The sequence below is a fragment of the Pinus tabuliformis genome, chromosome 8 (genome assembly GCF_031772625.1).
Source record: "Pinus tabuliformis cultivar Carrire ecotype Pingquan chromosome 8, CPIR1, whole genome shotgun sequence".
Lineage (NCBI taxonomy): Eukaryota > Viridiplantae > Streptophyta > Pinopsida > Pinales > Pinaceae > Pinus > Pinus tabuliformis.
The window spans coordinates 721,476,759-721,494,292 of record NC_142294.1 but is presented as its reverse complement, the minus strand read 5'-3'; the positions used below and the strand labels follow the sequence as shown (position 1 = coordinate 721,494,292).

General features: G+C 34.1%; 1 pseudogene; it reads right to left on the bottom strand.

The window, feature by feature from the left end:
• Positions 1-322: 322 nt before the first annotated feature.
• Positions 323-17,534, bottom strand: part of LOC149237621 (7-dehydrocholesterol reductase pseudogene) — a 106,628-nt pseudogene continuing 89,416 nt past the window's right edge.

Below are 17,534 nucleotides of genomic sequence, written 5' to 3'. Positions count from 1 at the left end.
TGAAAATTTTATTATATATTTATGGGCAATGAGGCCCTTGCAATTTTTTTGCACTATATATACTTGTTCTTTCTATTGTTGTTGCGGTCTTTCGGTACTGGTGTGGTGGTCTAGAACTATTGTTGTGGTCCTTTGGCACAGTTTTTGCAGTCTTTTGGCAATTTATTTACGGTCTGACACTATTGTTGCAGTATTTTGGCACTATTGTTGCGGTATTTTGACAATGTTATGAATTTTTTGTTGTTGTGTTGTTAGAGGTGCACTCATTTTTGTTGACTTGTTAGCTATGAATTTGTTTTCGTTGAGTTGTTACAAGTAGAATCTAATTTTTTTTTACTGATTTGTAAGTTTGTTGATCACCAGAGGAATTATTGAAGTTTTCCTCTTCATTTAGGAGCGTGAGAAAACTTGGTCTCATCCTCGTGTCAACCCAAACCCACTGCATCAAAAAATCAAGTATGAGAATGTCACCACCTTTTTCGTTTGCTACTATCATTTCTTTCTATTGCCTATGAAAATCATAGTTGATGAATATGCATACAATGCCAACAATAAGTATGCCCAATGACAATTCAAGACCCTAACTAATGAGATGATGCACAAGATATAATGTTGGAGATGTATATATAAATGGAACCCAAACTAGACATCCCCAACAAATGTAAAATCTATCTTGTTCATGAGTTATATCCATGGTGTTCCAGTAGCCAGATTCCCACAAGAAGAACTTTGTTACATACACAAAAATCAATATACTGCTTACTAACATGGAATCCACTACTCTTCCATACTCTTCATATTGTTTTATATAGTATGTTATAGCAATAACTTCCCAAGACATCATTCCAAACTGACAATTAGTGAAGACCTTAATGTCAAATTTTTTACCTATTAGAGGATAAAGCTCCATACCTTAAGAGAAGTCAATAATTGCATCTCTAAAGGACCTTGAATTAGTTGAATATGGTGCAACATTTCCCTTAATATATAAAAATATGTAAAAGATAAAGATTCCTATGATAAGTGTTATGAATATCTCTCTCAACTAGCCATAGACAATTGTAGGATTAATAGGCCAAACCACCAGATAGCAATCTAAGTTGTCAATGTGATAAATTAAGCTAGAAATCTGATTTCTTGTGCTTATTCCACCAAAGGTGGAAGTGTGACCATTGATATTGCAACTTAAGTGCTACGCGATCCTCATTAGAATATTCATCTTCATTGTTGTCATATAAATTTATAGAAAAATCATGCTACTATAAACCTTATCAACTATTGTTTTCTTTGGAAAAAGACCAAACATTGTCCTCATTATAATAGTTTGGAATATGAATATATATGTTAAGAGTTCCAAGCTTAAAGCAGAAATTCCCAGGTCTTATGCTAGACCCATCTAGCCTTCTATTGTATGGCTTGAACTACATCATTAAACTCTCCTACATCAGTGAATCATGTTTGGAAACTTATCAAAGAAACATTTTATGTTCTTGAAGGTGATTGGATGCAGGTAATAGAAAAAAAAACAATTTCACTCCAATTAGATAAGTGTAGTCATATATCAATATAAGGCACATAAGTGAAGATTTCATTGATACCCATATCCAATGTGCATAGATGTACATTGATACCCGGGTGAGATGACACTTTTGAAATGAAATTCAAGAGGGTTATTGAATTTTTGCATGGGATCACATCTAAGATTGGAATCTCTAAATCCAGAGCCTCAAGAGATTCATTTCTCCAAAATCCTAACAGTTTAAGTCATCGTGCATCTAATTTTCCAATTAGTTCAAAGAAATCAATAGCCTCTTGTTTGGACATATGCAACCTCACTAAAACATTGTAACATGAAACCAAATAGGTACGTTGGGATTCTAATAGTACAACACCTACAATTTGTTTTAGATGTCCTTTGTGCACTCATTCCATATCCTTTGTTCTTTCTCTTTTTCTTTGCTTTAGCTCCTTGACATCATTGAGTATTTCTTTGTAACATCTAAATACCTAAGTCTTAGTAGGTTACAAACTCTTTTGGTCATATTAATAACCATCTCTAAATGACCCAAACATGTAGATGCTTGTAGTATAATGACAAGGCTCTATTCAAACAAAGGTGTAAGGCTTCAAATTCATAATTATTATTAGTATAGGAAAAGGTCAAAACATAGGATAATTGAAAAGGTTTTCTAGACAGAAAATATAACATGAAAACAAGATCATCACCTTCACAAGAATAGTCTCCATCAACTTGTAATCTTTCCAAGTTCCATTATGATCTCATATTCCATTTTAATTATGATTGGAATTTATTTAGACAATAGATGAGTGTCCCCCTTCCATGAATATGGAATACATGCCTTGAGTCCTATTTAAATATAATGAACCTTAGGATTAGGGATATTTTCAATATATGGAACTACTATTGGTTCTCTTAAAAGAATGTTATCCTTTTAGTGATGAAGAATGATCAAACAAGATCCATCAAGGCTGAGATATCCCGCTAGTCAAGTGTTTTCGTTGATGCTCCAAAATTATTGTAGAATAATTGCCTACTTCTGTATTGATGGTCACCCAAAAATTGCACATAGTGTGAATTTCCAAGTCAAACACATGGTTAGAATAAGGTCTTTAATATGACTTATGGCCAATTGTACCTTCTTATTAAATGTAACTAGGTTTTTGGTCTCACTTGTACAAGTCAAACCATTTTTCCATTATGATTTTGGGCTCGATATTAAAACAAGGACCTCTATAAACCATGCAAGAATAACAATTATTTAACTTAGGAGAGGCCACATGGTAAGGAGTGGCATTAACATCTACCTTGTAGTGGAAAATTCCAAGTTTCTTAATCACCTTTTAAGGATTATTAGTTGAAGGAGAAGGATTAAATTGGTTGAACATGTTTCCAATAGTACTGGAGCTAAAAGATGATGTCCTAGACCTAGAGAATTAACCACTAGATGTGATTTAGAGGAATTCATATTTGTAGAAACAACCTTGGGGATTAACACTTTAGGCTTGACAAGAAATGGAGGAAAAGGAGAGACTTTTACATTGCACATTACATTGCTATTTGTTATATTATTGTTTTCATTTTTGGTTAAATAAAGAAAGAATAGAGTATTACAAGTATAGTAAGCCTTTGTACTTTGATCCAATTTGTGTTTTCTTGAAGTCTATATTGTTTTTTAGAAGTGTGAAGAAAGAATAGAGTGTTACCTTAAATTTATGGAATTTTTTTGTTTTTGTTTTTTAAATTGGAGTTTGTAATTCGTTGTAGTTTGTATTTTTTATATATTTAAATTTGAAGTTTTCATACAAATATGTTTGTATTTCATTTTAAAAATTAGTTTATTTATAGTGAAACTATGCAACTCTGCAACTCTTTGCTTATTCTTTCCCATGTTTAGATAATTTGTGAAATAGAAGCCTATTAATAGATTTAATCTACATTTGGAAGTTGTCTACCCATTCCCATTGTAGTGGTAACCATAGTCAATATAACGTCTTAACGTAAAAACACCCTAATATTTAAAGGAGATTTCCATTTCCAAATCAATTGATACCACCATTTCCTCTATACATCCTCATTAACTACAATTAAGCCCTCATATCCTAATTTATTTGTTAGCATCCCTAAAAAGCGATTCCAAGGCCAAAGTAGAGTATCAACCATATCCAACAACAAGAGTCCAAATATGGTAATACCACTAACATAATCCTTCCATTATGAAGCCAACACACCTACAAACCCAATTTCTTCAGTTTGAAGGCAAACTTATGAACCATCATTCCACACTCCTCCAACTTCAATATATGTGAAAGTATACAACCCACAATCTGTTAGATGTTTCAGATTTGGAGAGAGCACCCATAATCACACTTGTTCAATTTGTAGGACATATGGTTATTACATCTCGTTAATTTTATCACCGACAATTTGCTTCAAATGGAGATCTAGCAAACTTGACAATTTTTAGTACTATCTAACAAAATGGTTTTTAGTATAAATTTTATAACAATGCAAAGAATCAATTTTTAAAAATCCACAATTTTCATTTTTTAATGAAGGAACATTTGATTTTGAAGGAGCTTCCTTCTCATCATTTTGGAATCTTCATTCCATTAATATAACGTTGAAGAGAAAACCTAAAATGTGGGGTTTTATTTTCAACATTATATTAAAATAATGGAATAAAGATTTTAAAATGGTAGGAAAGAAGTTGGTTCGAAATCTAATGTTCTGTTAAAAAAATAAAATTTAGGGGTTTTATTGAAATAGAATGCTAAGGACAAAAACTAAAAATTGTGGGGTTTTATTGATTGGTTCTTTGCATGGTTATTAAAAAGAAACTAAATTTGAACTTTACAGTACTAAAAATTGACAAGTTCGATCTCTCCACTTGAAACAATCAATCAACAATAAAGTTGCCAAGGGAAGTAAAATTGGACTCCTCCTTGTTAAAGTTGGACTACTTTCTCATATGTCTCAACACAAGAATAAACCAAACTCTAGGCTAGTAACAATCTCCTTGATGATGTTTCAGATTTGGAGAGAGAAAGTAAATCCCCTCTCCTTTGATCAAGGGATCTAACCAAGAGCCTCTCCCCACTTTCCATGATAACCATCTTCCCTGATAATGCATTCCATGATAGGATTTGATTTTAGATACTTATTTTTCATCATTATTCCCTAAGGTTCTTGATCAAACAACGTCCTCTACAAACTTTTTATGGCCAACCCATTTGCAAAAAGAAATATATTATTCATTTTATTGATTTTTTTTTATAGTAATCAGAAAACCCATTAAACATGGTTGAAAATTGGACATTATGCATTGAAGTTTATTGTTATCCCAATCCATGACAAGTAGTGATTACATATGTGTTATACAATATTGTGACAAACAAAGTATTCCAAAGTAAAATGGATGTACCTAGAGGACAACAAACGATTAAGAATATTGTATTGCACTTATAGAAGGGTTAGGAACAACTAGGGACTATGGATCCAATGGCATTGTAGTTTTCACCAATTCTAAACTTGTGTCCAACTAGATGAAAGGTGTGTACCAAGTCAAAAAGGAGAAGTTAAAAAAACTACATAGAGAAGAAAAAATTATTGCTAGTCAATTTCAATCATTTAACATAAGTCATTGTGCAAATGTTAAAAGGAAGTCTAGTGATCTATTGTATGGGAAAATGCCAACTCAATATTTATGTGTGAAAGATGAATTGGTATCAAGAACCACTCCATCAAAATTTATTGATGGACATTGTAAGATATCTCTGATATGTGTGTTCTTTTAGTTATAAATGTGGTGTCTTTAATGACCATGTGGTTCTTTCAATACTATACTAAGTGTGACCCCACTGTGTAATCAGTACCTGGTGAATTATCGGGGTGACAAGTTTAAGAAAATTTTGTATTTAATTCTCAAGATGTGCACTTTAGCATTTGTGTTTTTAGCCTTGAGTATATTTGAATTGAACATTTAAATATTGAGTATTTACTTGTTGTTTATATTTATCTTGGGCCAAAGAGAACTATACACCAAATAATTTTGAAGAAACCCTTAAATAGTTACATTTATTTGTCTTATTAATTTTTTGAATTCTTGACCTTTTTAAATAGTAATTTAAATATTTTTAAATGCATGAGGTAACTTGGGTTTTTTGAAAGATTATATATATATATATATATATATATATATATATATATATATATATATATATATATATATATATATATATATATATATATATATATATATATATATTTGTGTGTGTGGATTGAGGGTCTACATAATCGCATGAGCAGTCAACAACTGATTCTTTGAGGCGTAAATGAGATAGGGCATCAATTGAGTCTCAAGCATTGACTCAAGCGCAGACTTATATTCATGCCAGAGAGATTGTTAGTGAATCGAGGAGAGTATCAAATGAATTAGTGGTGGACCATCATTCGTTACATCATCATCATGGTATATATATATGTTTATGTGTAAACTTACTTAAATGATTACTTAAATGATATTGATAGAATCATACGTACATACATATTGAATTGTTTTTGTCATTTTAACTTTATTAATTTATAACTATAAATATTTTTTAGAAGCATCTCTCACTAGCTCGTCACATGAGGGTGCTCAACCTTCTCCTGGTGGTCAACAAGCTCAATCAACTCATGTACCTACATGTGAGAGAGCTCAACCATCTATGGGTGATTGTGAATCTCAATCGGCTCATGTCCCTGCATCTAGTAAATTACATAATTTAAATTTATTTATGTTAAAACATATTTGTACATAAATAATTAATTATATGTGCATATACATGTATGTCTATTTTTCATGTATATAAATACATTGAAATGTTTTAATATTTATGTAATTATATTGAAGCAGGGGGTGAAAATGTAGAAGAAAGTCAAGGTAGGCCAAGGATGGCGTTTCAAGAAGAATACTATACACCATTAACCTCTTATTTGTTAGATGTTCCTAATGAGCTTCCTTGGGATACAAACGTCCAAGAGTGTACATTACATAGGTGTACGTCTCATTATTCAAAATTGAAGGATGATCTTGGGAGCTTGGAGCTCCTTGCAGAGAGTCGACAAAGCTTAGAAATAGTTTTGCACTCTCTAAATACATTTATTGATATTTATAAGAACCTTGGGCCAACAACTGATGGCTTTATGGATATGATGAGGCATTGTAAGGAAACAATGATGGGTCCTGATAAATGGGTTGAGGTGGATAGGAGGGTCACAAAAGAACAAGCCAAATCTATGTTTAATTTTAAAAAAGTGTAAAAAAAAAGATGTTGAAGGTGCAATATTTCAAGAACCTTGGAATAACCCACCATTTGTATCATAGGTTCCTTGCAGCGTATGGCAAGCTTCCATGGAATGACGAGGTTCCACATTATTTTTCCTGATTCTTTTATGTAGATTTTTTTGGGAGTATGAAACATGATTACACTAACATTCCATCCAAATATTATGGTGTAGGAAAAGGTTAGACATATAATCAGAAGGGTACATTTAAGGATACGACATTTCCGTATCCTCCGCCTCCTTTGGTACCTCAACCACCATGTCTGGTAACTCTGCTATCAGAGATGGATGGCAATTCTTAGATTGGTTGAGAAGAAAGGGATTCTATTCTAGACAACATACAAAATGCATTGATTGGAATTGATGTTGGTTTAAATTGACAAAGAGCACGAGTTGATGCACGTGCTATTTTTGTATTTAAATATAACATGAATATTGAATAGGTTAGAGCGTATGCAAAGGCTTTCTGTGATGGTTGGTAAGACCTAATTGGTCATGAGGAAGAGGGCATGGGATTCGTATGTGTTATGTTTAGAAGAGATGTTTTAATGTAATGTAAATTATAAGGATCTAATTTTATTCTAAAATGGATTCACATACATTTTGTATATTTTTCTAGATATATAATCTAACACAAATGTTTCATATGTTCACCATTTGCAGTTAACTCGATTGTTGAATGAAAATTTTGATAGAACATTGTCGGGTTCAGGTTCAAATGAAGATATGTTGAGAGATGTTAATTTTTTTTTTATGAACATGTCCATACTAATAATTTACTTTTATTATATTGATATTGTGAAGAAATTTTTGTAAAAGAAATAATTACATAATTAAATGTTCACATATTTCCATTCCATCTAGAATTTCTGGCACTGTGTGACTCTCTTCCTCCATATTAGGAGATGTGCCAGAGATTGGCTTGTCATAAGTATTGAATATTTCAAATTTGTTTCATTATAAATTGAAGCAAGTCATTTAACTATTTAAAGCAAGTTGTAAACTTTATAAATTAAAAAAAAAAAGATATATCTTACAATTTTAAAATTTTTGAATTTTAGGTTTGTGAAGGCATTTTTCCTTCTCCAGGGATGTTAGCTATGGAGTCAACTATGGGGATTGGATCGTCTAGACAATTTTCATGCATTTTAACTTTCATTCATTTTCATATGCAATTTTAAATTGTTATAAAACTAAATATATATAAATTTATATATGCATGTACACGTGTTGTGCAGAGCATCCACGAGGACATGATGTAGTGTGAGCACCATGAAGAAATAGTACTTGAGCATGTTGTTAAAGGCACCTCCAAGGGTTGTACTACGGTCAGGGTGGTCGGAAATACTCTCAAATGAAGAATCAATTTTGGGCGAGGATTTATGAGAATGAGGAGGTGATGTGGGTTGATGATCCTCAATGATTTAGATGGCTGCACCAGTATCGATAGTTCCTTCTTCAGTGAGTTCAATTAGACCAGAAGCCTGAGGATTGAGATTTTGACGATGAAGTCCAATGAAGAGTCTAGTCGGATTAGTGAAAATAAGAAGGGTTTCTGCAATGGTAGGTGGAGAAAAGGAAATAAGGGCAACAATAGTAAGGGGAACACTAGAAACTTGAGGAAAATAGGTCATAGAATTTACCATGGAATTAACCTTAGATATAGTAGTGTAGAGTATTGCAGACATAAGATATTCACTCTTGAACCTTCTTCATCAGTGGCTAAAGTTCTTGTTCAAAATATGTTGATCATTTCTTAGAAGACCATAGAGTTTCATATCTAGAATAATGATGTTGCATTCTTTCCAAATAATAGAATCATTCACCATCCTGTTGCATACCTTAAATTCTTGGCCATGAAATTACCTATGTATGAAATGAAGTTTCCATCATGTAAAAGGGAAATTTCCTCATAGAAAATTTTGTCAAATTAATGACGTGGTCGAACATATGCGTTGTTGTCGCTGACACCAAACCTCATTTGATGAGCATTTTTTTCGAGAAGAGGGATCGACAGCCTGGACACCTTCTGTGTGACCTCAGCCATCTCTTTATACCATTTCTTGAATGCATGTTCGTTGAACTCCTTGTTAGCTAAATATGTGATAGTTCTCCATGGAGCATATGCGTAAGCTAAGGGTTCATCATCTGCTACTTCAGTGTGGTCTCTGGCTTTTGGAGCACACCACTTCATCATTATAAGAGGAATAACCATGTAGTCGAAAATAAAATAGGCAACGCGCTTGTAAACATATTTGCAAGCCTCAAGAACTTGTTTGAAAAAAAATTGGACCAATTTAACTGCTCAGCCTTTTTGTAGGCTTCTACGATAGAAATGGAGTCCAATGGGCATTCTCCTCTAGTATATTGTCGCATGAGTTTACAGGAAATGATATGGCAAGAAAAAATGATCTACTCATAATTTATGAAATCAATCACCACCCCCCCGACCCTCACGTTGGGTGTCATATTTCTGATATAGATTATCATCTCCTTTCTTCTTGCTACGCTTGAAGACACTTTGGAAAGTCATAGACACATGAAAGCCATAAGGTGATAACCATATGAGCCTGCAAATATCGTCAACATGAATAAGGTATTCCATATCTATCCATAGAGAACCCCTGTGAATTCTGCTGATTAGGAATTTTTTGTAGTACGTAGCCTTGCTAGTCGTACCAAAGATAGGAAGGTCTTGCAATATCATCAGGGTAGTTTGTTTTAGCAGTTGAAAGTCCACTTTAATATTGTGAGAAGCTCAGGAACCTGGCCATGAATTTGGCTACATAAACACATTAGACTTTAATGCAGGAAAAAGAACAAGGTCATACAAATCATTGTAGACTAGGGAGGCTTTCTCATATTTTCTAAGAAGATCATTGGTGGGTTGAATATGAGATCAGTAGGAAACGAAGGAATTGTAGGTTTGATAAGACGATCCGTCAAGAATGGTTGGCGTTTATAAACAAATTGGATAGGAGGTCGACAACAAGGTGGAGACATGGACACATAAGATATAGAAGCGGAGGTGGAAGACTTTATGAATACAGAAGTGTGATAATAACCAAATGACAAGAGGTAAGGGTTATATAGAATGCATAGTGGAATTTCGGTATGGTTGGACTAGTACCCAATAAAATCTCTCGACTTGACTAGAAAATTTAAACCAAGGATTGACAAGACTTGGATAATAACTTAATCATATACGGAAAGACATTGAATATTAATAGATTAAGAAAACAACTGTTATGGGAGATAATATACTTATTGACAAAAAAAACCTATACTTATGACTAATGATTTGATAGAATTGACACATTTACATCTCCCCAACGACAATGAGTTGTGGTGGGTCACAATAAAAATAGACTAATTTATTAATGCAACTAGACACGAGATTAACAAAAGTAACATACTCCTAACAAAATTGACGCAATTGACTTAACTCCAAACCTAACTAATACTCCATTTTTAGAGAGCAATCAAAATCAAAATAATTTTATGAGCCAAAGCAGGGTTTTAGGTGTGCGCCATTCACCCATCCATGAAAAAGGATACCATCCAACTAAGCAAGTTTGATAACTCCAAATTCATAGAATGGGCCAAGGCCTAAGCCAATGCATTTGTAATTTACCTAGATGCTTAAGATATTTATTGTCGTAAAGAAATACTTGGCCTTCAACTGAAAATGACTTTTTCTTAATCTGTCTGTCATGCCAAGCCTTTTAAATTTGTTTTTCAATAGTTTGATGGAAGTCCGCAAGGAACATCTACTTATCAAGTTTCAACAACTCTTGTAGTCACTCTGTAATAAAATCGTCATCATACATCCTAGTGGCTTAAGCAATGAAAATATTCAGGACTATAAACTTAGTTGGAACCACTACTTCCCATCCATAAACAAGTTGAAATGGTGTATACTTGTACAATTGTTTGACTGTAGTATGATAGACCCATAGAGTTGTTGAAACCTGCTCATCACAATCATCTTGATTCACAAAGAAAATTTTAGAGATACCCTTTTCTAGTATTTTGTTAAAGGATTCGATGGTTTCATTTTATTGTGAATGATATGGGTTGCTTTTGTGGTTCTAAATCATAAAATTTTGCAACAGAGAGCTAATTACTTCATTAATAAAATGTGAGCTATGATCACTAGTAATACTTCTAGGAAAACCAAATTTGGTGATAATATTTTCAAATATGAAACGTGTAGCAGTATCAATAATGCAATCCTTAACAAGAGCAGCTTCAGACCAACACGTCAGGTAATCTGTTGTGGTGATGATGTACCTTGCATGTGAGTGTTGCACAAGTGGATTAATAGGCCCTACAAATCAACTGCCCATTTTTCAAATGCTTCAAGGGCTTTGAATGTATATAAAGGAAGCTAATCTCGATGAGACACTTAATTAGAAAACCCTTTGACAAACATCACACTTCTTAGCATAGTATTTAGAATCCTTAAATAACGTTGGCCACCATAGGCTAGCCTACAATAATTTATGAGCATTTTCTTTACCTCCAACATGAACTCCTGCAACCCCTGAATGACATTCCCACAAAATGTTGTCCCTTTCATGGTCCAAAACACACCGACATAGAATTTTATCAAATCCCAATTTATATAATTGGCCTGCAATAAGTTGATAATCGGAAACACTCATGACCATATGCCTCTTCTGATTCGTTGTGTAATCATTAGGGCACTTACCAATTGCTAGAAATAATGAAATATCCTATAAATAATATGGTACTACTTCAACCTTAAATAAATATGCATCAGGTAATTGGTCATCGACTGATCCACAAGATTCACCTGACTCTAGTCAAGATAGATGATTGAGACCCATAATTGAGTGACCTAGCTTGACAATGACTTCAAATGAAAATACTTGAAATAACAAGAGCCATCTTCATATCCTCCCTTCTAAGACATGCTTATTAACTAAGTACTTCAAAGAAGAATGATCTGTAAATAATTTAAAAGGACCACCCAAAATATAGTGTCTGAACTTCTATAATGAATACACCATGGAAAGGGATTCCTGCTCAGTAGTTGTATAGTTTTTCTCTACATTAGAAAGTTTTCTACTAGCGAAATAAATGGGATGATCCAAATTACCTTCTTTGGGTTGTGTTAAAATATCTCCCAAAACAATCCTTGGCGTGTCTATATGAACATCAAATTCCTTATTCCAATCTGGATAAACCAAAATTGGCGCACTTGCAATATTCTCCTTAAGCGTATCAAATGCAGCATCAAATTCAATAGTCTAGACAAAACACTTAGACCTTTTCAACAATTTCTCCAACAGTGTAGTAATCAGAGCATAATTATGAATGAACCTGCGATAATATCCCGTACGACCCAAAATTGACCTCAACTACTTAAAACTAGTTGGTGGCGACATATTCAATATCACCGCAACCTTGGTAGGATCTACATAGACTCCTTCCTTACATACTATATGTCCAAGCAACATTCCAAAAGGGAAAATAAAAATTCACTTCTTTAAGTTCGGGGAAATTTGCAATTGCCCAAAATGATCAAACATCACCTGGGACATATTGGAGTGCTTCTTCAATAAACTATACATTGTCCAATCATCCATATATACCTCAAGAAACTTATGAATCTAGTCTTGGAATATAGAAATCATATTCCTCAAAAACATAGCAGGAGCATTCGTTAGGCCAAATGGCATGAAGTTATAAGCATAAGAACCTGACTCCATCGTGAAGGAAGTTTTCTTCTTATCTTCTTCTACAATACGAACTTGATGATAACCAAAAAAACCATCATTAAAAGAGTAATCTTCATTACCTGCAACATTATCTAAGACTTCTTCCCTGAAAGGATTAGGAATAGATCATGGACACAAGCATTGTTAAGGCTTCTATAATCAACACAAACTTTGATGTCCTGTGAATATTTCTTATCCTAGATTACAATGGGACTAATCTACTCTCCTTCATCAACTGGAAATATAAGTCTCACATCCAACATCTTATCAATCTCCTTCTTCACCTTCTCTTTCAATTGTGGATTTAATATATCTGGTCAATGATTAATCAAATTTTCATTAGGCTTAAAAAACATATTCATCTCCCCCAGATCTCCTTTAATCCCCTTAAGCTATGAGATTGATGCAGGAAACAAATCCTCATACTCCTTCAACAGATCAAAAACTTCCTTAGTGGTCTGCTCATCCCAATAATCACCAATAAGGGCGATTTTGGGCTTTTCATCAGTCCCAATATTAAGTTTCCGCAACTTCAATGGATTTAAATGTGGCACATCCTTCATAGGATACTCTTTTATACTTCTCTCCCCCTCATACTCTTTAATAGATAAGTGCCTCAATTCCTCTAAGTCGTCATCAGGTTATTTAACAATTTTTCCCTAAGTTATGGCCTCATGAAAGCTAGATTCATATTGATGCGCAAGGTCTCCCTACCTGCTACAATCCTCAACAAATTTTTGAAAATGGAACAATCCCCATTTAATAGATTTTAAGGCTTCAACTATCCTTTCATCATCATTTGAGAATGAGAAATCACTACAAAACTAGGCTATCAATGTATCCTAAACCACCAATTGTCTCTTCATTTCCTCCTTCAGATACCAATATTGCATAAAGGTCCCTAATGTATGAATGAATTGGTGTGTCCACATCATAACTGACAAACCAATTTCTGACTAAATAGAATTACAAAGTTGTACACACTTATGCGGACTGGTGCACCCATCATATTTGGGAATTCTATTAGAAGGATTTTTTAGAACAAAAATCGACATAGTATGGAAAACTTAACAGCTTCCTAGTCTTGGAAGTGGTTTTGATGGGTTCCCCACCATCTCGCATGGGTCACATGCAAAGAAACATCCATAAAAGGGATCTTTTGTCCTTCTTCAATATTGGAATCAACTTATTTAAGAAAATTCACAACACATCGAGTACCATTAAAGGTAGGGTATTCTCTTACCTTAGTACCAATCCATCAAGCACAAAAAACAATTGTGAATCACCGAGAATGCAACCCATGATCTCCCTATTTCCAGTGATCCATAGCAACATTTGAGTCTACTTTAGTGCTTTGAATACTTCTCTAGATAATAGAACTAGTTGCAGTCGGATTAATATAGTCTTTCTATTTTATGGTAGTATGTTGATACAACTCGTCCAACAGATTATGCTCATCTACATCATCTATTGGTTTTTTAAATCTCGAACCTTGGTAAGGATCTAAATATTGTATGAAGAAAACTTCATATACTTCAAAATTCATATTCTCCCTTTTCAATTCAATGATAGAATTGTTTTCAAATGCCCAATATTTTTCCAATAGGGCTTGATATGTGTCTTTATCACCCATAATATATATCACTTCAAAATCTACATATGTCTTCACGCCTGCAATATCAAATTCAACATCTTCCAATCAGAAAATAGGGAGGATACAATATTGATTTTCAATTCGTACCTAAATTAGATAAAAAACTAACTTTGGTTTCCCTAGCGCCTCCTAAGTTTTCCTTAGTAAAATATTCACATCCAACCCAAGATCTAGCATAGAATCTTTAATCTAGAACCCTACAATTTGTGCATCTACTTGTAATTCCCTTCTTGTTCTCCTCTTATTCCTCTAAACTCTTCTAGAATGTATTTTAGGTAAATTGGCAGAGATGGTCCCATATGAGAATTGGTCATCTTTCACAATTGCCTTTGATTTATTCCGCAATTGTCCAACCAACTACTCATCATTCATAATTTTTAAAAATAACTTAAACCAGTCTATAACAGATTGAGATTCCTCCTATGAAAATATTGGACTCCTAGACTACACCTATTCTCGTTTTTCTACATGAGGGTTATGAGAAGAAACCAATTGACTAAAAATTTGAGCTACACCCTTATAATATTTTCTTTGTTGATAGGATTCATAAGACCTATTAGGTGACACAGGAGTTATAATAATAGGTTTCTCAGAAGTCTCGATATCAGCTCCAATCCTTTTCCCTTGTCTAGAAACAATATTGATATTGGGCCTCATAGATGGCTTCGACTCGCATTTCTGCATTGATCAAGTTTGCCCCTCTTAGGTGATTACACTCCTCCCACCTAGAAATGAGTACTAGAAATCCCTCAATACCATGTGTGTTTACCTGGTAATGGGAACACCAAGGCCTCCTTGGCATCAGATAATCTCACGCAACATGACCCTCTTGATCACAGTTATAACACCTGATTGGGCCTCTTCCACTAGTCTTTCATCCCCTTGGAGCACCTCCTCCTCGTCCCCGAGGAGTTTCATTGACTCTAAATGTTGTACGATCAAGACGACCAGCTAAAGCATCCAAATATCTACATTGATCTGCATGGTTTGTAGGTGATCCACATAATTCAAAAAATAGATTGTTTAACACATTGGAATACTTCTGCAATATAGGACACAGACGTGGGGAATGTTTGTAAGATATGCAAATTTCAAAATATTTGTTTAAAGACATACCTTGGTGATTAGGGAAGGTATGGTACTGAGTGTGTCCTTGAAATGGCATGTTTGAGGAAATATTCACAAATCCGGCAGTTTGTGGCAGTGGAGGTGGTCCCATAGGCATAGTAGATGATCTTGGACCCCTCAACCGTGGATTTTGTAGTATGATGTCCCTCAACCTAATATTTTTTGCACCAAACTTGAGGCCTCATCGATCAAGAAAGAGTAGTATCCTTCAATCTCTTTGTCAAACTAGCAATTTGATGTTGGTGTCCAATAATAGTAGGGTTAGTCGAAGTATTACTCGTTCGATATTCCTAGGGATATCTCGACATTTATTCAATCTTCATTGCCTTCTCTAAGGCATCTTGCAATGCGTTAATCTTTTGTTGCGACAAAGGAGTCTTTGTCATTGGTAACAAGGCTTTAACAAAGTAATCCCTTTGATGATGGGGATTAATTAATTAAGATGATTTACTATTATCATCTTTAAATTGTTGCATACAATTCCAAGCAGATTCTACTTCTCTTTGTCTAATATCCAACAATTCTGCTAAATCTTTCTAATTTGATTGAGGGAGTTTAAACTCCTGAATAAATTATTGTTTGACTTGGTCCATAGTGGGATTTGGATTCAAATCAGACCATTCGATGAACAATCGTAGAGCATGTTCTCTCAAAGTTGTTTGAAACTAAATGAACTTATTAGCCATAGGAGTTTGCCTTACCCTCCAAATAGCTTCACAAAGGTACCAATTCTACTCAACATCTTCATCAACCCTTCGTGAAAACTATGGATAGTGGGTGAGTGATCATGCAGCATTTCTAATCATGTTTGATTGTCTTGGCGGAGCTATTACAAATCTTTTGGAACCTAGTTGAGAATAACTAACAGAACCTGACTAAAAAATACTACCATAACTAGTTTCTCCATTAAAACTTCATGTTCCAAAGATAAAACACACTTATTGAAATTTTAATGTCTTATACAATTTAGAGAAAAAATTAACAGCATCTTGATACAATACCAAGGGAAGGTTAGGGAGAGGATTAATTTTTCCAATACCTTGCGGATTGCTACTTACGAGGACCAAGTCATCCTAAAAGAATAACCTCCATATTACAAAATGCATTTCATCATCTACTAGAGTATGTTCATCATCCATCCTAATTGTATGTATGATCGACTCGGCCGCATGAATTTCTCCTAACTTCGGGTGGGATCCGTCTCTCCTAATCAAACTTATTACAACACTTTCACTAGTGCCTTTGTTGGCACGAAAGAGTCATTAAGGGGAGACCCTCGGTTCAGGCGCAGAGGGCCAACAATGGTCCATCGTATTCTAGGACAACGCCGACATTTTCACCTTACCCAAAGGATAAGGAGTCTCACCCGAGGCATGCCGCGACCATAACGAAGAAGGGTTCGTCATGGGGTCAAGGGCATGTCAAACATCAATATATATCCAACATCATACACGTAACTAATACAACATCATATCATTTAATCACCATGAAGCCATTACATGTATATACTTATAGAACAATTTAAAATTTAAGTGGGTCCACACATCATAAGCAGTCATATACATTGCATCGAGAAACCAATCCAGATCTTACTTCATATTAAGTCCATGGAAGACAATACATAATTAACTAGTCTTAGCCACAAATGATTACAAGGAATACATGGTTATAGACTCTATCTGCCTATGCCAAATTCAAAGGTTTAATCTTTGATCCAGAGGTTGAGCTCTCTTACATCCCGACGCTCCTGTTCTATCCTTCCGCAACCAACCAACCCACCAGCAAAATCAACCTTTCTCCTTACGAGTTCCTCCTTTTATATTTCCTCTGTCACTTGGACTACCAGTTCCCACTTGATTGTTCCTTCCCTTGTTTGCCTCTCCTTTTGTCCATGGAAAATTTTAGGGGCTAATGTTCGCCCAGTGGGCTAATTTTCCATGATTTTTCCACAAAAAAGATTCGCCAATTTCCAATTTTATAAAAGACGATTCGCCCAAATTTTAGAATAGAAAATTATTTTACCTTAAAAATCGCCAACATTATAGAGAGACTATATATAAAATAATTATAAATTTGACTAATTTTACAAATATATCAATAAGCATTTATAATTTGCATATTAGGGATTAGTGAGATTCGCCAATGTTTTAAACTTCAA